At 38.0% G+C, this 25,178-nt stretch overlaps 1 protein-coding gene across 2 annotated transcripts in view; it reads left to right on the plus strand.

Annotated features, from left to right (window-relative positions):
• cadm1b (cell adhesion molecule 1b) overlaps positions 1-25,178 on the plus strand; it is a 264,360-nt gene continuing 239,182 nt past the window's right edge. For both annotated transcript variants that reach the window (XM_061827075.1, XM_061827076.1), the window contains exon 1: positions 1-346. The gene's annotated coding sequence lies outside the window, so the exon portion shown is untranslated. The remainder of the gene's footprint in view (positions 347-25,178) is intronic.

Here is a 25,178-nt window from a genome sequence, read left to right on the forward strand (position 1 = left end):
CATTTTTAATCATCCATCCATGCGTATGAGCGTCTATTTTTAGACTCCATCTTTGACTCCAGCATAGGTCGGCCGTTGCGCCAATCAAACGTGGTCAAAAGTGTCATTTGACTCCAATTCACCAATCAGATGACACAAGGCAGTCACTTGACCGCACGCGTTGTTTTTGCGAGCCAATCCAAATGATTCATTTTGAAGACAAAAAAAAAAAAAAAAAAAAAAAAAGCCACGCAGGTGTGTTTACAACTGTAGAACCTGAGCAGTAGTTATGTCATGCAGCTCTTCATTTGCGACAAGCAAAAGTTTGATATTTCATCCCGCTTCAAACCTGGCATACCACATTGCGGTAAGTTGCAGATGTTTTCTCTGTTGTTTTGACTGTGGATATGGCAAAATTAGCATTATCCCCAAGGGTGTCACGCGCGTGCACACACACACACACACCACACACACACACACACACACACACACACACACAGACGCACAAACATTAAGTCCGGTTCGCAAACAGCTTCTTCATGAAATGAGTGAAAAAGTGAATCAAGCAAATGATGTTTCTGTAGGGTCCAATGCACACCGTGTTGCTTTTTGGGCATTTAAAATGGAAATGGTGGCAGTTGTGTGTCGACACCCGTATGTTATTTTCTTCGTCTTCTCAATCTTCATGCTCTGATGTTAAACAAATCAGAAGTTACTCCCAAATTACTCCTGACTTGGGTATTTTTTTTCCTGTAATCGTGGTACTCACTACAGATGTTGGCTCATCATTAATGCAGGTATACAATGCCAATGTAAGTCATCAAACTTCTAATGACATTCAAAGTTAGTGCTGGTAGCTTTTTGCTCTATGGATAGGTTCCCAATTCCGCCATCCTGTGTGTCACCACCACCATTAGACCAATTGGATAAATTAACGATAGAAAAAAACTTCATGCTTCACCTGTCACCTGGGTTCTTTGACCTCTATGACACACAAGATGGTGTAATTGGAACCTCCGTGGAGAACCTCCATGATGACCTCAGCAATGATCTGCCCGGGTTTTTAATAAGAGAAAAGGTGAGATTATTGCCGTCACAGCATCCCACAGTCTCAATTGCTCTGATGCTATATCTCCAAAGGCGGAAAATTACAAGGTCAGGTGGTTGTAGTTGACCCCCCTGCCCTGTGCTAGCATTCAACTCTTATACTTTACTGTACCACCTCCTTAGGTGGAACATTGCTCGACAGGAAAAAATGAGTTGAAGGTTTTAGCACCCTTATCATACTTGACCTCTGAATTAACCCATTCATGGGCAGGGTGGCAATTTTTGGCCTCATCGAGATAAAAGTCTCCTAACGGGCCACAATCAATGAAATAACACTTCTTTTTTGTTTAACGCATCAAACAAATGCCAAAAAAGATGTACCCTCTCGCGGGCAGCGTCCCAAAACTGGGATGAGTATGTTATCACTTCTGTGAAGTGGTACATACTCGGGACATGTTTATTAATTAATACTTATTCTAGAGCGACACTTACGCATTAATAATATTGATGGATTTGCATTTTGAAGACAAACGTGGTTGCATACTGACCTTTCTCCCTTTCTTCTCTTGGAAAACACTCCATGGGTACTTGAGGCAGCCATGTTGGGTCAGGAAGGAAAGGGAAATAACTCTGTGCTAATTTTGACTGATGAGTTATCCTCTCCTGATACCAAATTATGGCTTCAGATTAAAACACTTAAATATTTTGATATACTGAAGGATATAAAATGCATGAAAATCATGATGTCCCAAAAATGGGACGCTGCCGACGAATGCGTTCAGGAATACCCTTTAGGACCACATGGGTGGCATGCTTCCGCCGTACAGTTCTGACCTGAGGCAGTGTTTTCTGGGCCATGGCACTTCAACATGCAACTTATATACTTATAGTATGTCACTGTGATGGCATCTTGGAGTGCCATTATACCCAATTGTCATCCTGCCTTTGTTCTTGTTCTCACACTTTACCTCCTAAGGCTGAAAATTGCTTGGTCAGGTGTTAAACTTCACTCTTTGTGACGTACTATTGCAGAATATCCTTTCACACAGGTGAAGTCCCCCTTCTGTTTTGGGTGTGATACTATAAACAAAGGCAGAAAATTCACAAGTTTGCCCTAACCTCAATTTTGGTTCTCTTCTAAGGCAAAAAAAAAGAAAAAAAAAGAAAGGAAAATAATGTGAAATGTAATAAAAACAGAATACAACATGGGTTTTAGTTACAGTCCCAATGTGTGACATTAGATCCCAGTGCGGCGCAGTTAGCGGTGCAAGGGAAAAGGATGTTGTTTACTTGCTCAGCAGGGAACTTCTGTAGTATTTGGCTTTTGGGAGTGTGCAGTTTGCTTTTAGTTTGTGCCTTTGGCCAGCGGAGACAAGCAATATGCCAAAATTGAATGATAGTCAACACCTGTAAATCGACTGAAAAGATATCATAGGGAAATCTTCTGCACGCCGGCCCACCGTCTCGCAGCAATTCCATTTTATGAAAAAAAATTGTTTCCGAACAAAAAGGCTGCAGGGTGGCGGCCGTGGCATGGTGGATTTGGGGCAAAATATGCAGTGATTTGACCAATGTTATTTGAATCATAGGTGGGAAAGGTAAGAGGCAGCTGATGACTCATAATGCCCTCCAAATATAATCCACATTAGTGTTTTATTCAGTGTGCAACGAAACTGCAGAGCACACGATGTTTCTTTTCAATTTCAGGTCACCTTGCAAACATTTCATGTATAGCAACTAAAATTAATTTAACAAAAGATAGTCAACTTGATGATTACTGTGTTCATTCTTATTGGTGTTTACTGTGTGTTAATACAATATGTTGTTAAATTGACAGGCACAAATTAAAACTTTAAAAGAAATATTTTGTTGGAGAATGAAGATGTAGTTATGCAATGCAAGATGTGATTAGGGTACCACAACCCAAATGTGAATTCAGGATAAAAGATGTGAAAATAACAAGAATAAAACATTTATTTCAAGAAGCCACATTCTTACTAAATTTGTTTTGGGAGATGTTGGATTTTTCAAGAAAAAGTCCATCTTAGTGTAATAATAAACTCAAGTCAAGTGGGGGAAAAAAAAAAAATCTTCTGTTTGAAATACTTAGAATGAAATTATTCTATAGGAATAAAGTTGTATTTTCCCATAAAATTATATTTTTATACTAGAAAACACTGGAATCTTTTGTGGAATAGATGTAATTTTACCATATAAGACATAATGTTATGGTAGAAAATGTTTTTAAGAAAAAAAGTCATCCGCCAAAAAATAGCCTCCATTATATAGAGAAAAATCTCAGCAATCGTACAAGAAAAAAAAAAAGATTTTTTTTTTTAACAAAAAAAAAGATTTTTTCCTTATATCAAATTTCCTATCTTCTATTTATCTTTTCCTACTCTTTCTACTGTGGGCCTGTACTATTCCTCAGCACACGGAAATTATGCAGGTTGTACATCAAAATATTTTGTGCTTCTCTAATCTATGGAACCCATGTATTATTCATCGTCCCATGCAAGAAATTTTCACTGCACCTCCGGCAGTAGCGTAGCAGAAGGCATCATGGCCGTATGAACGCATTAGTTTCCAGGTCAGGGGAGACACAGGAGCGCATCTAAGATGGCAGAGTTGCGTTTTTTCACATGTTCTCCGTATCTCACACACTCTTCCTCCCACTGACTTTCTGCTTGTGTTTCTTCATGAATTCAAATAAAGACACGGTGGTGCAAATCAGCTAATATATGTTGTGGCTCTTTCTTGCTGTGTTTGACAGAGAAAATACGGAGGGTTGTTGTCATCTTTTGAAATTTTTGCTACTGTTGACACCCTGAATAAGGAAGCCAAAACTTTAGAAACAGCTTGGATTTCTTTTCAGTTGTTTATCACTCAATATGACGCATGAAATGAATGAGGTTAGGCTGGTAAGACGTGCTAAACTAAACACATTGAGGAGACAAAACAGTGACTATTTAATTGTTAGTCAAATTTATAAGGTACTTAAAGGCGGCACGATGGATGACTGGTCAGAGCGTCTGCCTGCGTCTGGTTTTGAGGGCAAATCTGAGGTTCAAATCCAAGCCCCGGTTATGTGTAGTTCCCATGTTGTCCCTGTTTCTGCATGGGTTTTCTCCAGGCACTCCGTTTTTCTCCCTTGTCTCAAAAACATCAATTAATTGAGGACTGTACATTGCCTGTCGGTGTGAATGCCTGCGTGAATAGTTGTTTGTTTCTATGTGCCCTTCAATTGGCAACTAGTACAGGGTGTGCTGTACTTGCATCCTGCCCAAAGATAGCTGGCTCCAGCACTCCTGCAACCCTTACTAGGATAAGCGGCTCACAAAAATGGATGGGCAATATGGTACGTAATGTGTAAAAAAAGACAAATTATTCACTATGACTTCATTTTCTTTCATAAAGCCAAACATTTTCCTTAATGTAAAACAAAAAATACACCTTTGACAAAAAAAAATGTCTTTGTAACATCTTAACAATATTCTTTTAAATATATGACTTCGACTGACTCGCCGTCTCCCACCTAAATGACATGACTAATTGCCAGAAATGCCCGTCTTTAGATAACTACTGTGAACTTCAGCAGAGCATCTTCAGTTAGTCATTAGGGGGCCTGAGGCAAATCTGGTCATGAGGCCCTCCACATCCATGTGCTACACTGGGAAGTTTTATTTTTACCTCAGCACAAATTCTTCTTCAGGATTTTTCTCTAACAAGTGAATAATCTATGTTTGTGTAATTGATTAAAAAAAAAACCTATTCAAAATTTAATATAGTTTACTATTTCAAACACTTTAATACTCAGATTTTGATGAAAAGCATTAGCTGTGTCCCTCCACTTAATCTTGATTGCATCCGTCTTGACTGACATTGATAGAGGTGCAAATGGTACTGGTAAAATCGTCGTGTTCTTGCTGGTGTGCATTTGGGGTCACCGAGAAAAAGGATGACACCTTTTTGTAGTTTTCACTGTTCCTCTTGCCTTCTCTTTTTCTCCACTCCACTCAGATAATTCAACTTCATTTTCCTCAAAACTACACTAACAGGTTCGGGTTTTTTTTTTTTTTTTTTGCTGCCTCCCCTGAATTAAATCTGTAAATCCACTGTAATAAGATGGCGTACCCCATTGCACGAGAAAGGAAGTGGAAGCAGTTGATTCTAACATGATGGATTAAGCATTTGGACATGTTTATCAATGTGTAAATTTAAACTAAAAAATCCAAAAAAGAAAACTCTACATGATTAATCAGTTTTTATAGAGATATTGCAGGCCCCCGGAAGTATTAGAGCCCCAGGCAATAGGTTTTTGGCACATATGCACTATCGGCATATCCTTTGACATATATATAGTGTGAGCCTTTTTTTTCTTTTTTTTTGCATTCCAATTTTTTAAAAAATTAAAAAATAAAAGGAAAACCCTGAGCTGCTCTTCTGCTACACGGACAATTTTGTGTAAAGAGCCGATTTACTGTGTTTGCCAAAGTTCACCCATGGCGGTACTCTTCTCACTTCAGGACTGGGTGCATGTATTAGATTTGCTTGTGTGTTGTCACATAGTCACTGTTGTGAGAATTAATGTGCAGAGAGAGTGTGAGAGACACAAACAGTTTTTGTGGAGTGCTGACGTTGATACACATCTGGACTCTAATGTCAGATACAACTACACACACTTGAGCTCATCCATATGCACGTTAATTATGTAATGGTGTCCACTCATGCCCTAACAGGCATCCACAAGCACTTGTACAGTACTAGGATTTATGTGTTTTGCAAGTGTCATTGCGATGACTGAGCCGCATGACAACACAAAAAATTAACTCATTTTTAGACAAACAAAAACATTTGATGACTTGCAAATGCTGTTCAATCTCTTTCAGTCTTTTCTCCTTTTCAATCTAATTACAAAGAAAAGCTAATGTTCAAAGTGATTTTATTTTGATTGCAAATGTTCTATTTTGAATTTGATGCCTGAAACACCCACACACATCCGCCACCCCAGAGTGGTAAACTGCCCCCGGCCCAATTTTTTGGGAACATGTCACAGGAATCAAATTCAAAATGAATGAATATTGCAACAACAACAACAAATTGTATTCGTTTGAACATTGTTTCTTTGCTGTGTATTCATTTGAATATAGGTCAAATAGAAATTTCTAATGATTTTATCATGCTTTTAATTCATGTTTTACGCAATGTCCTAACTTCATTGGAATGGGGGTTTGTATAATTTTGCAACTTTTCTATTGTGGAATTATTTTTCCCCTCAAAATTATGTGAATATACTTTTCTTCTGCTATAATGTAGTTTTTCCAGGCTACTTTTTTCATTGTTAGATTGACATTTTTCTTGGTATGTAATTTAAAAAAAAAATTATAGTACGGATTGCTATAAGGCGGGGCAGTTAGTATCTGCATCACAGTTCTGAGGACCGGGGTTCAAATCCTGGCAACGCCTGTGCGGAGTTTTTATGTTCTCCCAATGCCTGCATGGGTTTTCTCCGGGCATTCCAGTTTCCTCCCATATCTCAAAAACAGCCATTAGTAGGAGACACTAAATTGCTCCTAGGTGAGATTGTGAGTGTGACTGTTGTGTCTCCATGTGCCCTGTGATTGGCTGGCAACCAGTTCAGGGTGTGTCCTGCGTCCTGCTCGATGATTGGCTCTCGTACTTCCACAACCCTTGTGACGTTAAGCTCCTCAGAAGATGGATGGATATATATAAAATAATATATTATCTGTAGTATTTTGTTTTACAATGACACTTTGCTTCTCTTATAGCCTGGACAACAAACAAAATGCATATTCCCCGTTCTGACACTGTATTCACGTCAATAATTTCTTGTCCAATTTAATTCTATTTTCACAATATATTTTTAATGTAAGGTCTTGAATTGTACACAGTCAAGGAATTTTTCCAAAATATTCTTTATATAAAAGGTGTGTAAACATCCATCCACCCATCCATCTATTTTCCATGCTGCTTCTTCGTATTATGATTTATTATTATCTATTTTGGGTATCTGCTGCCACCAAGTGTTAAAAAAAAAAAAAGACTAAAGCAGCCATTAAAGAATGCAAAGGTGTCATGGATTCACTATGACGTTGCGATGGCGTTGTCAGTGTTTATTCACGTATTGTGCAATTTCTGACACATGGGGGCGGTAAAACCATAATAAACGGGGCAAGGTAATCCCTTACATCTGTGGTTCCCACAATTTTTTGCAATTCCCGTCTTTTGGAGATGAAATTATTTTCAGCACTCTCTCCACACACACACACACACAGACACACACACACACACACACACATATATATATATATATATATATATATATATATATATATATGTATATGTAAATACACATGTGCCTAGTTTGGAACAATCAATAAGCAGTATCCGTGTCTTTTTTTTCCAAGCCGCTTATCCTCACAATGGGCAAAACAGCCTGATCTGGTCGCCAGTCAGTCACAAGGCAGATATCGACAGCTTCACTGAGTTTGTTTTTAAATTACACTGGCAAGGTAGTCAAGCCACCAAAAATAAAAAGAAATGTAATATTTCTTTTTCTGCTCAAATTTGTCTTTCATCAATGAATTTCACGTCACTTAAGAGGCCGGGCTCGTGTTCTCGGTAGTAAAATTATGTCCCTCTGCAGAGTACATCTTAATAATGAAACGTGTTCATGGTGGCCCTGCGCCTCCCGTCACAAAGTGGCCACGCCCCCCAGTTTGAAAACCATTCATTTTTGTGGCTCGGGTTGTGGGCGTGCTGGAGTCTATCCCAGATGACTTTGAGCCAGAAGTAGCGTAGACCTTGAAGTCGTCGTCAGCCAATCACAGGGCATAGATAAACAATCAATCATTCACATTCACACTTAAGGGGAGTTTAGTTTTCAATTAACCTATCATGTGTTTAGGATGTATGAGGAAACCGAAGTACACGGTGAAAAGCCACGAAGGCACTGGGAGAACATGCAAACTCCACACAGGCGAGCCCAGGTTTTGAACCCGAGTCCTCTGCAATGTGAGGGAGATAAGCTAAAACAGTCATCCACCACCTTCACCTCCAACAGTTTTTTTTTTAATTTTTTACACCTAAAAACTTTACTTCCTAAAACTACCACCAGCATGTCCAACAAATAAAATATTGTCGTAGTTTTGTTTAAAAAACTTTAGATGCAATATACTGCAAATTCCAACACAATATGTATTATCATTATTGTTACAATATATTTAATGTTACTGTAAGCTGTTGTAACATGATTAATCAGTTATTGAACATTAGCACTCTACCTACTATTGGAAAAAGAAGTTAATGATCAATTAAAACATTGCACGTAAAAGTTAAAGAAAATTGTCTCTGAACAAAATAAATACATGAATAAACTTCATTATGAAATACAAATGTATTGGGTTTAAAAGTTTAATACATCTCAACTATACTTTGATTTTATATATATATATATTATATATATATAAGTATATGTATGTGTATATATATGGATATGTATGTGTATATATATGTATGTGTATATATATGTGTATGTGTATATATGTATATATATATATATATATATATGTATATATATATATGAAGAGTTTGTTTTCAAAATGAGACATATCCTTTTTTTTTCATTTTGAGAAAAGGGCTTGGTATTGAAGTGAAAACAATAAACTCAATTTATGTTTCTGACTATTGGGGGATGGAAAGAGATGCTAAAAAGTAACTAAACACCATACTACAAAAAAATATTGGCTTTAATATTCACCGAGTTTTTTTTGATGACAAATTTTATTTTTTCTCCAAAATGAGACATATCCAAACATTCTATTCTTGGCAAAGTGAGACATATCCAAATTTCGACTTAAACCTTCAGGAGCAGCTGTATTTTTTTTTTTTTTAAATCAGTTGGTTTTGATAGGCAATCATGAAAACTATTTGCCTTTCAACATTTCAAGCATTTTAAAATCATATTTAAGACCATGACCACCACATTTAAAGAGTTAGGTATCAGAAATAAGGGTCAGTCACCAGTCACATTTTTCACAAATAGCTCACTAATGTCAGATGTTGAAAAAGGAGATGAAAAAATGGGAATTTCTTTTAAAAAGGTGTTTTTCAGTTATTTAGAAACTGTTTGTTTGTTCAGTATGAGGTCTTGGAAAGGCTGAGTTTACAATCATTGAAATTTTGTGTATCTGTATGCGATTCTGCAATCCGACATCTGCAGGCATTGTGTCACTCAGTTGAATAATTTTGTTTATAAGTTGATGTGAGATCATTAAGAAAGTAAACTGCTTCAAACCAGTCTACCGAGGTTAATATGGGTTGCGAGGGATACCAGCAGAAAAAAAATAGGTAGTCGATCTCATACACACATCTCCAAAATGAAATCAGTTTCAAACTCACAAATTCACTGTTTGAAATCTGACTCATTGAGTCTGCTTTCTTTTGATTTCATTTATAGCTGTAAAATCAAACTCGGCATTAGCATCTCTCTCAAACGTGGGCGCAGCCATTTTGGATGATGATGTGGAAGATACCGGGACTTCCCTCGAGACGAATTCTGATTGGATGCTGCTTGCTTCAGCAGCGCACGCTGATTGAACGAAATTATGTCGCATTTTGCTCTAAATAAGATCTCGATATGTCGCATTTTGAAATAAAACGCGATCTTCCTTGGCTGATATAGAACGATATTTCGCACTTTTAACAAAAATCAGAGTATCCCGATAACTACCATTCGGAGCTGGATAATTTTGGCGCGAGTTTCGTAAATCTGAAAAAATGCCTATGTCGCGTTTTGAAAACAAACTCTTTATATCTATTTTTGTACACCACTAGAGAGAACACATACTGTATACCACAACTACACTTTTAGAATTAGTCCCCGACAATGCAAGAATATTTACACCAACAGAAGCCCAATGTCACATGACTAAACTAATGATATTTTAAGTAAAGGATGGTTGAGGTAATCACCCATAAAATTACTCCAGTGAACCAAAAACCTTGACCAGGTAATCTTTATTTGTATCTCTTATATCTGTATTTGGCACTGCTCTCCACACGACAGTGACTGTATCGTATCAGGCCGTACTTCAAAGACGTCAGTTGGTTTAGATTCCTCTCCAGACGTATGAGACGAACCATTAACATGCGCTCAAACAATCATTTCAACCCTTGGGCTATGTGGAATATGTAATAAACATGTAACAAACCTAATTTTCTCAAATGCATGCTGTATCCATTGTCTACTCCAACAAATGCCTCTCTCAAATAGATATAATTAATAATTCCTCTCAGGAAAATAAATGTAATGACATCAGGCTGTAGGCACTATTATTTAAAGAAGCTCTTTTAACATAGTTGCTAACCAAAACTGCAGCACCCACGAGCTACATTGACAGTCTCTCAGATAGTAGTGTGGGGAATGGGGCGGCTATGGCTGTATTCTTAAGTACTAAAAACTTACTTTTTGTTAGATTTTTATATGTTCTAATTTTCAATATTTTTAATCGCAGACCAGACTCATTTCTTTGGTAGTACAAATCTTATGTAGAACTACTGACTTGAAGATTTACGGGCAGACAAATGTACAAATGCACTTGAGAAATCAACACCGCTTATATGCTCAAAGTTAGGTCATTTACTGATCCATGCAAAGAGCAGCTACAAGTGCTTTACTGAGCTTGAAGAGTTTTCTGGTGGTTTGAAGGTTGTTAATGAATTAGCAAAGAACTATAGATCTATTTTTTTTTATTTCATAAAAAAAAGTCAGATAAATTTCACGATGTATTATATGTTGCTGCAATTTTGCTTTATCTAAAGCCAATAAATAACTGGATGAGCCAAAATTTTCTTCAACTAAACCACGACAAAACAGAGAATTGTTTTTGCCAATAAATAAAACAGAATTGCTGTTTGTAAAGACCTGGACTCACTGTCTTTAAAAAACCAAAGACCAAGTCTGAAACCTTGGTGTTCTGATTCTGACCAGACTTTCAATAGTCCTATCAAATCAATCACAAAAACTGCCTTTTACTGTCTGAAGACCATATCTAGCGTGAAGGCTTGTGTCAAGCAGACCAGGTAAAGCTCATCCATGCTTTTATCTCAAGTAGACTTGACTACTGTAATGGTCTTCTGACTGGACTCCCAAAAAGAACATTAAATAGGTGCAGCTGATTCAGAATACTGCCACTCTGGTTTTGACCAGAACAAAGAGGTCGAACATATAACTCGAATTTTAAAGTCCCTACACTGGTTTCCAGTCAGCTTTAGAATATAATTTTCAAGTTCTGCTACTGGTCTATAAATCAATAAATGATTTAGGTCCTAAATACATGAAAGAAATGCTGACGGGATACAAACCCAGCAGAGCTCTGAAATCGACAGGCTCAGGTCAAATACTGGAGCACAGAGTCCAAATCAAACACGGTGAAGCAGCATTTAGCTATTATGCTGCGCACAAATGGAATAAGTTGCCAACAGAGGTGAAATCAGCCCCACGTGTGAATGTTTATAAATCTAGTTGAAAATGCCAACACGTTTGTTATTCCTGTGGCTAGATCCAACGAACATGGGAGAGACTGCTTAAATATATACTTGGAAGTTGTGTTTTTGTTCATGTGATGATATTTAAAATACCAAAAAATGTATTTTAAACACCATCCATGACATCTAAGGCCGAGATTCACTGCATTTAATTGTGGAGTATTGTTTTCTGGTTTCTTGACCAAGTCACAATGCAAAAGGTCTTGTACATGGTTAAATAAAATTGAAATGTCCCAAAATAATTCTGGTTGTGTAAGGAAGCACACTTTTGTAACTGGCATGTGGCTGTGTTCAGAAGGAACCAATCATCTTCAAACATGTTTAATGCGAGTAGCAAAAACATCTCCAACTTACTTTGAGATGTTTTCTCAAGTTAGAAGTAGAGTGGGCTGAAATATCCAAATTCGGGCATTGACAAATTTACGCTCCATATGAAAGCTGCTGTTGTTTGTGGTCTGTAAAGTAAAGATGAGTCCTGATCAGCAGTCACAACTCGCTTCGACTGGGCTGTTAAGCCCAATAGAAGACTTTGTGTGCGTGCATGTGAGTTTCTTGTCATTTGATTGGTGAAGTTGAGTCAAGCATCACTGCGGTAATCACCGTGGATTGGAGTTACTGCTAAAAATAGATCATGTATGCAATTATTGACAAATGAAAGTAGCGAACGGCATGTAGATTATTGTAACTGAGTAAAAATACAGTTTCCTAAAATAAATAGACTAAAAGTAAAAATTATGCTACAGTGAAACTACTTTGGCAGGTAAAACATCCAAAATGTTGCTTGAGTAAATGTAACGGAGTAAATGTGGCCCGTTCCTACCCACTTTTTGAAAATACTCCTCACGTTATGCTGTCCTCATTTTTTGACAGAGAAGGAACAGGATAGCAGAAATGTGTGTGCATGCTAATTAATTAAACTGTCTTCACTACTGTGCTGTTTTCACACATCCACCTGGCCCATTAACTTGCAGTCCAAAGAGCGTCGAGTTGTCACACCATTTCTCTTAATTAATTATTGACAATTCTTGAAAATGGATTGTCCCCATTAAACCCATAAATTGCCTGTTTTAGTAAATATTTAAATAAAAACAAAATGACTTGGCCTGCTGCGTTTGCAAGCGTTGGAATGACACCTCATCAATTCAAATCATCAAATGTACGGTTTGAGTTCAGAACGTGGTCATGGAACATATTAAACTCATCTTTTTATCTATCTACCACTACTTAAATTTTACTTATGTAATTTCAGATCCTATATTACACATACCTGTACATTATTTTGCACTTATTGTTTGGAATAAAAGACAGGAGTGAGAGCAATAATGTAAGCGCCGAGTTCAATCCGTAATTGTATAGCTGCTGCATGAACAGTACATTACGCACACACACACAAGTGACTGGCAGTGATATGCATGCTTCGTGTTCATAAATTCTATGATTAATACACACTATTTATAATCTGTGAAAGCATCCTGGCATGAAGGATGAGGATTATATAGTTTTTTCATCTCACAAACTAATTGAAAAGGGCCGGCGTGGTGCTGCTATCCCTCATGTCCTCTGTTGAGTTATTGCCAAGCTGAGATATGACTGACAGGGGAAAGGGGGGCAGAAAAAGGGATTTAATGAAGAAGTGTGTGATTGTTGAATAGGCAGGTGTTGGACTGGGCACCTGCGCATGTTTTAATAAAGGTATCTATTAGTCAGCATTCACATGGTCCCGATAACACCTGCAGTGTTTTGTTCCTTTTGTTCAGTGATGGGACAATGATATTTGGACAATAATGACACATGAAAAGTACTCATTTAACAACAAATTTATTGTTCTGAATGTTGAAGTAATGAGGCAACGGGAAAGGTTTGGCCTATGATTACATTTTTTTAAATGCCAAAATTAAATATGAACTCAATTTAAAAAGATAATTACAATTTTAATTAATTAGATAATATATTAAATGGTCTATTCATTGATTAAGTTGTTAAATATAACCTAAAACATAATAATTTACAAAAATTGTCATCATTATAGATTAAATTTTTATTTTAATTTTTTTTATCCTGACAACACATTCATCTCAATTTCCTGTCCTAATATTAAATACATATGATGCCAATTAAATATGGAATCCTGTATTAAAATACATTAAATAATTTGATTTAAATGTTAATCTACAACTACTATTTTGATCTCAATTTTTGTTTTATTTCTTATTTATAAAATATATAAAATGTGACTAATGCAAAGTATTAAAATACACTATGTATATTGGTCAGTAAATAATTTGTTGTAATGATATATTGACTCACTAATATTCCACAATTCATCCCATTGCCTCACATTTATGTTGTTAATTGGCTTCATATTTAATTTGTGCACACAAACTTTACATAAGAATATTACAAAAGGATAAAATGAATAATGCATTATAAATACAAACTAACACAGACAGACAAAAATATATAAGTAGTCGCACAAGTAAAGGGATACATGCATGCATTCACACACAACCTCCAATGTCATAAAGTATTTAGTTTTTCCTCAGGATTATATGCAGTACAGTGTTACAAAAGTGGGGTTAGCACTGGTAAAAAATGATACTATTTAGGCACATGTGCTCTTCTGATAGGGTTCACTGCTGTTTGTATTTGTTTGATGACCCAATCAACATTACTAGGTCAACATACCAGGGCAGGTCACAAAGAATTTGTATTTATTTTATAATTAGGGGCAAAGTGGAAACAATACCAATTTGCCATTTACTCACCCTGTTGTGTTGTTAAATAATTTAGTGAGCAAATTTGTGGATGGAAACGTGCCTTAACTGGCTACACTGGCCCATTTGACCAATCTTCGATTAGTGTTGAAGTTTTCGTCTTTGGGAAAAAAAAAATCACCATAAACGTCCATTTTAAGTTGCCATTTTGATTTGGTTTGATCAATCTATAAACAGCATGAATGTAACCATTTTACTCCTGCAGTTTGTGGGCTATACCATTCATTTTAAGGTGGCACCATCAACGGTAATCTCCCTCAAGACGTATTTAGCAGTTGAATGTTATCTTGACGCCTTATCAAAACAAAACGTCCAACTTATTGCCCGAAGTCAGCTAGTATGGGCTCCAGCACCCCAAAAGCCAGAACAGCATAAGCGGTGTCTGGAATGGATGGATGGATTGATTGCCAAACATATAAACACGTTAATCATAACTAACATTGTACGAACGTTAAAGCAGTCCACCTTAACTTTAGGTGTAATTCAGATTTGGATGCAATTTTAATGGCAAAACAAGTGTAAAAAAAAGTTATGCGTGGCACAACATGTATTAGAAACAAGTGGTCACATTGGGTCACGACTGGGATACATTTTACTTCTGCTTGAATCTGGCAGGAAAAGTCTAAATGAACACCTCAACATTATTTGAGGCATTTTTGAACGTGACTGGTTGATTCTACATCACCAGTTATAACAGGGGGTGGTAATATACAGTGAAGAAAATAAGTATTTGAACACCCTGCTATATTGCGAGGTCTCCCACTTAGAAATCATGGAGGGGTCTGAAATTTTCATCGTAGGTGCGTGTCCACTGTGAGAGAGATAATCGAAAAAGAAAAATCCAGAAATCACAATGTAAAATTTTTTAACAATTAATTTGTGTGATACAGCTGCAAATAAGTATTTGGACAACTGAGAAAACCAGTGTTAATATTTAGTACAGTAGCCTTTATTTGCAATTACAGAGCTCAAACGTTTCCTGTCATTGTTCACCAGGTTTGCACACACTGCAGGAGAGATTTTGGCCCACTCCTTCACACAGATCTTCTCTAGATCAGACAGGTTTCTGGGCTGTCGCTGAGAAACACGGAGTTTCAGCTCCCTTCAAATATTTTCTATTGGGTTTAGGTCTGGAGACTGGCTAGGCCACGCCAGAACATTGATATTCTTATTACGGAGCTACTCCTTGGTTTTCCTGGCTGTGTGCTTCGGGTCATTGTCATGTTGAAAGACCCAGACACGACCAGTCTTTTGTGCTCTGACTGAGGGAAAGAGGTTGTTCCCCAAAATCTCACAATACATGGCCACGGTCAAAGTGTCCTTAATGCAGTGCAGTCGTCCTGTCCCATGTGCAGAAAAACACCCGTAAAGCATGTTGCTTCACAGTTGGGATGGTGTTCTTGGAACGGAACTCATCATTCGTCTTCCTCCAAGCATGGTTCGTGGAATTATGACCAAAAAGTTCCATTTTGGTCTCATCTGACCACAAAACTTTCCCCCGTGACTCCTCTGTATCATCCAAATGGTCATTGGGAAACTTAAGACGGGCCTTGACATGTGCTGGTCACCTTGGAAACGGTGGTCCCAGCTCTTTTCAGGTCATTGACCAAATCCTGTTCTGACCTTTCTAAGAATCATTGAGACCCCACGAGGCGATATCTTGCATAATGCTCCACTCCAATTGAGAGTGACTGTCATGTTTAGCTTCTTCCCTTTTGTAAAGATTGCTCCAAGAGTGGACCTTTTTTCACCAAGCTGCTTGGCAATTTCTCCGTCACCCTTTCCAGCCATGTGGAGTTGTACAATTTTGTCTCTGTCTTTGTACAGCTCTTTGGTCTTGGCCATGTTACAAATTTGAGTCTTACTGATTGTATGGGGTGGACAGATGTCTATGCAGCTAATGACCTCGCACAGGTGCATCTGAATCAGGATAGTACATGGAGTAGAGGTGGACATTTAAAGGCTAAGACTAACAGGTCTTTGAGGGTCAGAATTCTAGCTGATAGACAGGTGTTCAATTACTTATTTGCAGGTTTATCACATAAAAAAATCATACATTGTGATTTCTGGATTTTTCCTTTTAGATTATCGCTCTCACACTGGACATGTACCTGATGGAAATTTCAGACCCCTCCATGATTTCTAAGTGGGAGAACTTGCAATATAGCAGGGTGTTCAAATACTGATTTTCTTCACTGTATTATCTCATTATTTAATGTTTTTCATCTGAGTAAGACAGGTTATGTGTTCATATTAATGGCAAATTAAAAAAAAAACTTTATATTTCTTCTGGCACAATAACCAAGCATTTGAAACGTCTATAGACATTTTATATCCATTGTATGTCATCACACACCAATTTGCACCCGCATTGTCATGAGGTGGAAACGTTGCACATACTGCCAGTATCTACTGTAAGTCACGCAAGTGTACCATTACACTATCAGTAACTGCATATGTACATGTATAAGAAAAATATACTGTCCTAAATTTGAAACATCTGCGAGAGTACCTTTTGGAAGTTTTGGGACATTTTCTCAGACACTCGACAAGACGTCACAGCATCCCGGTGGGTGTCTTTCATCCGGATTTTAGGAGATGAAAGCGTAGTTTATGCAAGGATTTTTTCCCCCTTCTAATTAATATGCAAATGTGTCCTGTTCCATAGGGGATTTAATGCTATTTAGAGGAATTCTATGTTCTCTTACACTCTGTGTGAAGATGCAGTCCGTCGATTCAGTGTTAGCACCCATAATGCTTTTAAACGTTTTTTTTTTTTTTCCCCAGCTCATAGTGCATACAGTCGGTGCTGTCAGTGGGACTTCAGAAAAGTGCTTATTATCCCTGTAATAGATGGCTGGAACGTCTGATTTAATACATAAGTTGTTGCCTTGACAGCGCATAACAAAGAGTGCTTCGGTTTGTTTCTTTGGCCTTGAATTCAATTACATGTTTAATTGTTTTTCAGAACTCATTTGGTATCATCTTATTTTTAGAAAAGCTGGGAAAGAAATGTTTATGGCCATACATTAGGTAGACCCATGGAACCAAATGAGGTTCCGATCCAATTAATGTTTTGATTTTTGTGTGTACCAAAAGGATGGCAAAATGATAATCTGCTAACCTGGTATTGCGGGTTAAATGCTATACTGGTTGATTTGCCCTGACAGGCCTGGCATTTCCACCAGGTCTAATGGGAACCTCAGCAGTTTTGTTCAATACTCGCTATGACGTTCAAATCATGCTGCTTATTCACTGCCATTTCACACAACTTTAGATCCCGTTTGATGTTAAACAGCAAGACCTGTACACCTGTTGAGTACATGTGATCAGATGCCAGTTGTCATTATAATTGCACCGTAAAATACTGTTTCTAATATTTTTAGATAATTAAATTTAGTCCTTTCTAGTCGGTTTGTGACTGCAGCTGGGCTACCATATGATAATATCAAAGATTTTGCAGTGGATGACAATTTAGCCCGTTTTGGTTTCAACAGTACCCTGTGGGACACAGTATTTCAATAGGATCCTCATGTAGTTTTTTTTTTCCCCGCTAAGGTGAATATGCAGTGCCTGAGGCATTTGTTACATTTTTAACAAGCGCGAAATACAAAGAACGTAATGCTGTGATCACCACCTTCAGTGCATTAATCATTAATTAGATCATATTAGATTCTTGAATGTAATTATTTTTGTACCCCTACGAAAAGTTCCTGAACTCCACACACACGGCCACACATTGCTTTTTATATTTCAAGACCTACGCAGTGAACTGCGTGTAGCACTAAAATCAATTTAATGGTGCTGCAAATGTTACAAACCACAAAAAGCATCTGGTTCTGTTTATTTATTCTATCGCTATTTCTTCTGTGGTAGCTAATGAATTTGGTTGGATTTTTCGGATGTATTCAGTATTTTCAAATCTAGAGGCCCCGTAGCTCAGTGGTTGGAGCACTGGTTTGGTAAACCAGCGGTTGTGGGTTCGTATCCCACTGGGGCCTCCAGTCCCTGAGAAGGGTTGCATCCGGTGTAAAAATTGTGCCAAACATATATATGCGTTCATATGAGATGACACGCTGTGGCGACCCCGAAAGGGACAAGGAGAAAGTATTTTCAAATCTGTTTTCCACCCCAAAGAAATCCTTCTAATTGATGATGATGATGATGATGATAATCGAATGTGTGTTATTTGTGGAAATATTGTATTTTGATACATCCTTAAATTATACCCGGATATACTGTTTTTATGATACTTAATGTAAATGAACCACGTTTAACAATGACTGGTGGCATTGATGAGGAAGTGAGGACTTCATTTTTTTGAAGTGGCGTATAAGACAATGTCATATCGGTATTTTGCAATGTTTATTGGATTATATGACCACTTGTAGCAGATACATGGGCCGCAAAGCGGTTGATGATTGTCCTGAAGAGCGCTAAATGGTTTGAAGTGACCCAAAAAATGCAAAGTGGAACACCTGGAATGTTCTCATCTACAGTAGATGGAATGCCTACAACAGCAGTGTTTGTGTATCACAGTAAGCAGCTAATTGGGCTAATGGATTTCTAATGGAAATGTTCCATTTCGATTGACTTTTCCAGGTGGGGTATTCACTTAAAAATATATTCATTATTATTATTGTACTTTGCAGTAGTGTACAACTTCACGACAGCATACTGGCTGTGTTTGTCATGGTTTTACCCTCCAATGTAGTGTCGTTTTTGTGTTTTTATGTAAATAGAATAGAAAAAAAAATAAAATTCTTCTATTTAGCCTAGACGGGCAGCATGGTGGATGACTGGTTTCCACATCCGCCTCACAGTTCGGAGGACCGGGGTTCAGATCCCGGCCCCGCCTGTGTCGAGTTTGCTTGTTTTCCCCATGCCTGCATATGTTTTCTCCGGGTTCTCCCGGTTTCCGTCCACGTCCCCAAAACATGGTGGGTAGATTAAAGACGCTAAATCGCTCATAGGTGTCAATGTGAGTGGAATTGTTTGTTTGTTCATACAGTATGTGCCCTGCAATTGACTGGCAACCAGTTCAGGGTGTACTCTGCCTCTTGCCTGAAGATAGGTGGGATGGGCTCCAGCATTTTTGTAACCCTATTGAGGTTAAGCAGAGCAGAAGACAAATCTCAAATCAAATGAATGAATAGTCTTTAACATACCAAAAGTTGACTTTCCCGAGGAAGAAAATTCTTTCTTTTTTTCAAGTTGCTGTATCCCTCCTGAGGTCCCCTATGACCTGCATTTCATTTGAAAAGAACTGTTATAGGGTGAGCAAACATTCATTGCATGCTAAGTATTCTATAAAATGTTATCCTTAAATAAATAGCTTTGTGCCAGTGTCAATTAAAAGTGAGTCTTAATATCTTTGTAAAGGCAGACTTTCAATTGGATCTCATTTGCTGGTGATGATGTACCGTAGAGTGACACTGAAATTTACGAGTAATTTGACTTTTTCACGATACGGACTATCGCTCAGCCGATTTTCTGTGGTGCTTGTTTAAAGGTGTCTATTGCTACTCCCAGTTGAAATGTCAACATAAACCAAAGAAAATTGCGTATTGTGGATTTAACCAAAACACATAACTTCACTATCTGAATGTTAATACACAAGAAACATAAATGCCATAGACAGGGTAACGAAACTAGCATCAATGATGCTGTTGTTATAACCCTTTAGTCAACGGGTATTAGAGAGACCCTGTGATGTTTATGTATGACTGTATTATAGTGGTCCCTGGTAGCCAATGCAGGCACATTGGAAGGAGCAAAATGACAATGGCCACTCAATCGTGAAATCATGATGCCAAAACTGTTGTTGTATCATTGTAGTTACAGCAATCTAAGTAAGACTGGTGTTAGATTGTGTCCAGCCTCAGGCACACCTGTGCAATAATCATGTTGTTTCATCAGCATCGTGATAGGCCACACCTGTGAGGTGGGATGGGTTAGCTCAAAAAAGGAAAAATGGTCACTAACAGATTCATATGAACAATATTTAAGGGAAATGACCATTTGTGTATGTAGAAATGGTGTAGGATCTTTGCATCCCTCTAACGAAAAAATGGGAAGAAAAACAAGTGTCTGTTTTTGTTCAGTATATAGAGCATGTGCCATATTGCCGGTCAAGCTAAGCAATGCTCAATGCTAAGTCGGTTGGAGACGACACGGAAATAATGTCTTGTAACACGACGCCCAGTCTTGGCCGATACTGTCAGACATTTAGCAAGTGAAAATAAATGACGGTACGTGGAAAAATTAGATAAACTCAGCATAGAGGACCTGTATTTCATGCCGAAATCAATGTTTTCACCGATAAGAAACTCGACTGTTAATTTGCTTCCGCTTCTTTTGGACATGGATCTGGTGAGTAAGTCGTCGAGATTTTGTCGAGACACGGAAAAGTTTGAAAGTGTATAAAAGTCTGGATGCGTACGAATACCTTCTTGCTGGATCAGTTCTCAATCAAGAATAAATCCCACATAGTGACGGTTTTGAGGGCTTGTGAACGCGGAACCATGTTCTGCAACACGTTAACCTTTGCCGGAGTCCATCGATCTTTCCAGCTAGTATTCAATACAAATGCCAATATTTAAATAAATGACCCCTAATTTTACACAAACTCTTATTTATTTACCATGATTGGAAAAAAAAGGGGGGGGGGTCGTCGCCATGGAACGTACTTGGAAGCGATTGCAGCCACACTTAACCTCCGTTAACCTGTGCAACAGTTTTTTTTTGAACACGCATTGTTTTGAAACGAGTCAACTTGGCATTATAAATACTTTTTGGTAATTTGAGATTGAGACAAATAATTCCTACCTGCAATAGCTCCATAGGCGTGTGTGTATTTTCATTTCACGTGCACGACCTCTATAAGGAGCCCTCCTGTATTTCTGTGGTACAAAGAGAAAAATAGTCATGTTAGGATAAACAATTCAACAACACCAAACCGCAAGCTTTTGTTGGCATAAATATCCAAATAATTTAGCAGCGATTCCACTGCATACAGTATGCAGATAGTGTTATAACTGCACCGTGCAGGTGCAAACTGCAAGGTTGCACCTCAAAGACATCAATAATTGATAACGTGTGATGTTATTTTTGGAATATCATTTCCTGTAATCATTTGCCAATGTGGGAGAGATGGACTGGGCTGCTTGATTGCAGGAAAAAATGTTTGTGATATTTTTGGGAAATGATTTATTCCTTCATGTGAATGTACAACACACATCATACATGACATACAGTATATCTGGAATATATAGGCAATGTTGTTCTTGAACAAACTTGTTCAACAGCTACCTTTGATTTTGAAAACGAACATATACGTACAAAATGTTGTTTTTTTATTTATATAACAAAATTGTATTCAAGTTAGATTATTAATCATCAAAAAAATCATTTATTTAGATAAATGCTCTTCGCTCTTTCTTCTGCGGTGTGACAGCATGTCCTGACTCATTGAGATGACCAACAAGCCTCTGGTGGACCAGCAGACAGCCAAAATAAGGACTCTGATAGTTCTGTCCAAGACATAAAAGAGTTTTAAACTATATTTTCGGCCATTCATCTTCCATTCTGCTTATCCTCACTACGGTTGCGGGAGTGCTGGACCTTATCCCAGTTGTTTTTGGGCAAAAGGTGGGGTACACCCAAAACGGGTTGCCAGCCAATCGCAGGGCACATATAAACAAACAACCATTCACACTCACATTCACACTATGGGCAATTTAGAATTCACTTAACCTACCACGCATGTTTTTGCGTTTTGAAAAGAAAGCGAAGTACTGGGAGAAACCCTTCACGGGTGGTTCGAGGAATTCAACCCCTAGAACTGTGAGGCAGATGTGCTCACCAGTTGTCCACCATGCAGTTACTTGAATTCGTAAAGTAATGTTTCTATTCATTTATTCATGTAATATTGTTTTACATTTAATCTTTCTTAAGTACTGCACTTTGCAATTTTTTCAGTTCTCTAGAAATGTTGAGAAAGATGAATGAATCAATACTTTTTAACTAACGCCCCCAAAGTCAGCTAAATTATTGCAACTAATATTGCAGTACTCTTGATATTCTAAATGTTTGGCTGGGTGCATTAAAGATGGAACTGGCTGTAAGTGGCCATACTTTGCTTAGCCTTGATTAATAATGACAGAACATAAACAAATACATAAATAAAATAAAGAAAATGATGGCGAAGTAAAACTGCTCACCCTTGAAATTGGAGCGCCATGGTTCTGGTTCTGTGGTTATTCTCACATTGTCCCTGAGTACCTTTTTGCGACGATGTCACAACCTCCCCCCAAAAAAGGGGAAAAAAAAGCCCAACATAGTTAATGTCTAAGTCTGGCTCCTTCTATGATATGCGAACAATCACCAAATTATATGCTCAAACTGTGATTGTTACAGTTGTGATAACCTTTTTTTTCTAATCCTGTACAGTACAGCGTAAATAGCGTTAATTTATATTAAACTGTTAAGGACAATACATTTGCTTTTTTGCTGACCTTGTATCATCCATTGTGGTAAAGAGGGAGCTATGTCGAAAGGTGAAGCTCTCAAATTACCAGACGATCTACGTTCCTACCCTCACCTACGATCACGAGCTGTGGGTTGTAACCGAAACAACAAGATCCCGGATACAAGCAGCCGAAATGAGTTTCCTCCGCAGGGTGTCCGAGCTCTCCCTTAGAGAGAGGGCGAGAAGCTCGGTCATCCGGGAGGGGCTCAGTGTCGAGCCGCTGCTCCTCTGCATTGAGATTAGCTAGATGAGGTGGCTGCGGCATCTGATCCGGATACCTCCCGGAAGCCTCCCTGGTGAGGTATTCAGAGAATGTTCCACTGGAAAGAGACCCCAGGGATGACCCAGGACACGCTGAGAGAGACTATGCCTCTCGGCTGGGCTGGGAATGCCTTGGGATCCATCCAGAAGAGCTGGATGAAGTGGCTGGGGAAAGGGAACTCTGGGTATCCGTACTAAAGCTACTGCCCCCGCGACCCGACCCGAAAAAGCGGTAATTGATGGATGGATGGATGGATGGACAGACATTTGCATTTAATATTTTGGAAATGTTTGTTTATTGATTGTGGTCCATTCTAGGACAGGCCCCAGCACTCCTACAACCCTTGTGAGGATAAGTGGCTTGGAAAATGAATGGATGGATATTGTGGTCTAATTTGTATTTAATTTGTGTGTTTATAATAGATTTTATTTGAACCATTATTTAACTACAGTGTTCCTATATTCAAGGACAGTGTTAATATTCAAACTGCACATTATGTAACGGTGGCTTGGAAAAATACAAAGTGAACTACTTATGAATAAAGACTCTGCCTCATTTTTTTTTATTAGGTGGTTCTTTGTATAAAAAGTTTGAAAACCATGACTTAAGACGCTTACTAAGTTGGAGACTCAAGATATTGTGCTTGTGTGTTTTCATGTATTCAACTGTATTTCACTCTTGTACGTGATATATAACCATCCCAGCTCATTCTTTTCCTTTCATTTTTTACTCCTTTCTTTTAGACCCAACTAGTTTCTGTTCAAGTGGGTGGGGGTCATTTGCAAGGGTCTGATTCAATTATTTTTCCCTTCACAACAGGAGGAAAACATTTTCATGGTGAACAATTTTTGTCTAAATAGATTAGCATCTCAAATAATTCAATTTCCGCTAATTTGATTGATTCCCACAGCAAGAGGAACGGGGGTGCGGGAGGGAGTTGGAAGGAAATCTCAATTTAAAACCATTGCATTTCTAATCATACATTAAAACCAAGAAAGAGGCCCAGGCGAAGGAGAGAAAAAAATCTTTTATTAGCAATTTTCACACTAATTGAAAAAGCAAATGCTGACGGGAGCTCTATTAAATACCCACAAGCCTGTATGTGACTACTTGCACATTATATCAAACAATATCTGGAAACAAGCTGCTGTAGTGATCGATGTCTGCTTTGCCCTGTGATACATTAACATGCAGGGAACGGCGATACAATCAGAATGTGCAGGAAGGTGGGACTTAATTAGAAAACAATGTCGCAAAGAGACGATTCATATTTAGTGGAAAGGAACTGTGGATAATTTTTAAAATGCCAACTGGAAGCATTTTCAAATCCCAAATGCTATGAGGCAAAATATCATTTTTTCCCTCCCTTTTGAAGACAATACAATAAACAATAGATAATGGAATTCATTTGATTTAAATGTAACACTGGCCCATGTTTAATGTGAGGGCAGCAGTGCATACAGGAGAGAAACGGAATATTATTGCTATTTCGATCGATTTGCCCACCGCTTATGCTTGTCTTTTGCTATTTTGCAAGCTACACAGATGTCCCCTCCCCCCATTGTGCACCCACTCATTCACACGTAAAATATGCGAAAGAATCTGTGGTGGGGCATTACTACAGAGGAGACACATGAAGCAGTTCAGTCATCTGATCCATTCCCATCCATTATTCATCCTGCTGGGTCTGGGAATCCCATTCCCATTCTCTTCCATTTTGTAACAGGAAAAAAAAAAGTTATCTGGGGGAATAAAACCAATCGCCACACTCAAAAGCCTGGGAAGAAAAAAAAGAGGGAAAAAAGTGTGTAGGATAAGTTATGACCAGCAGTGCCAAGCAATACTTTGTAGCAGGTTGGCTTGGGGGCCACATTAGTTCTTTGCTACTGTACTTGAGTAACATTTTCAGGAATTTGTGCTTTACTTGAATATTTACTTTTCAGATGACTTTTTTTTACTTCACCCCTTCCTTTTAAAAATAGATATCTATATATTGTATTCATTACTTTGTCAAAAT

This window comes from Syngnathoides biaculeatus, chromosome 8 (genome assembly GCF_019802595.1).
Source record: "Syngnathoides biaculeatus isolate LvHL_M chromosome 8, ASM1980259v1, whole genome shotgun sequence".
Taxonomy (NCBI): Eukaryota; Metazoa; Chordata; class Actinopteri; order Syngnathiformes; family Syngnathidae; genus Syngnathoides; species Syngnathoides biaculeatus.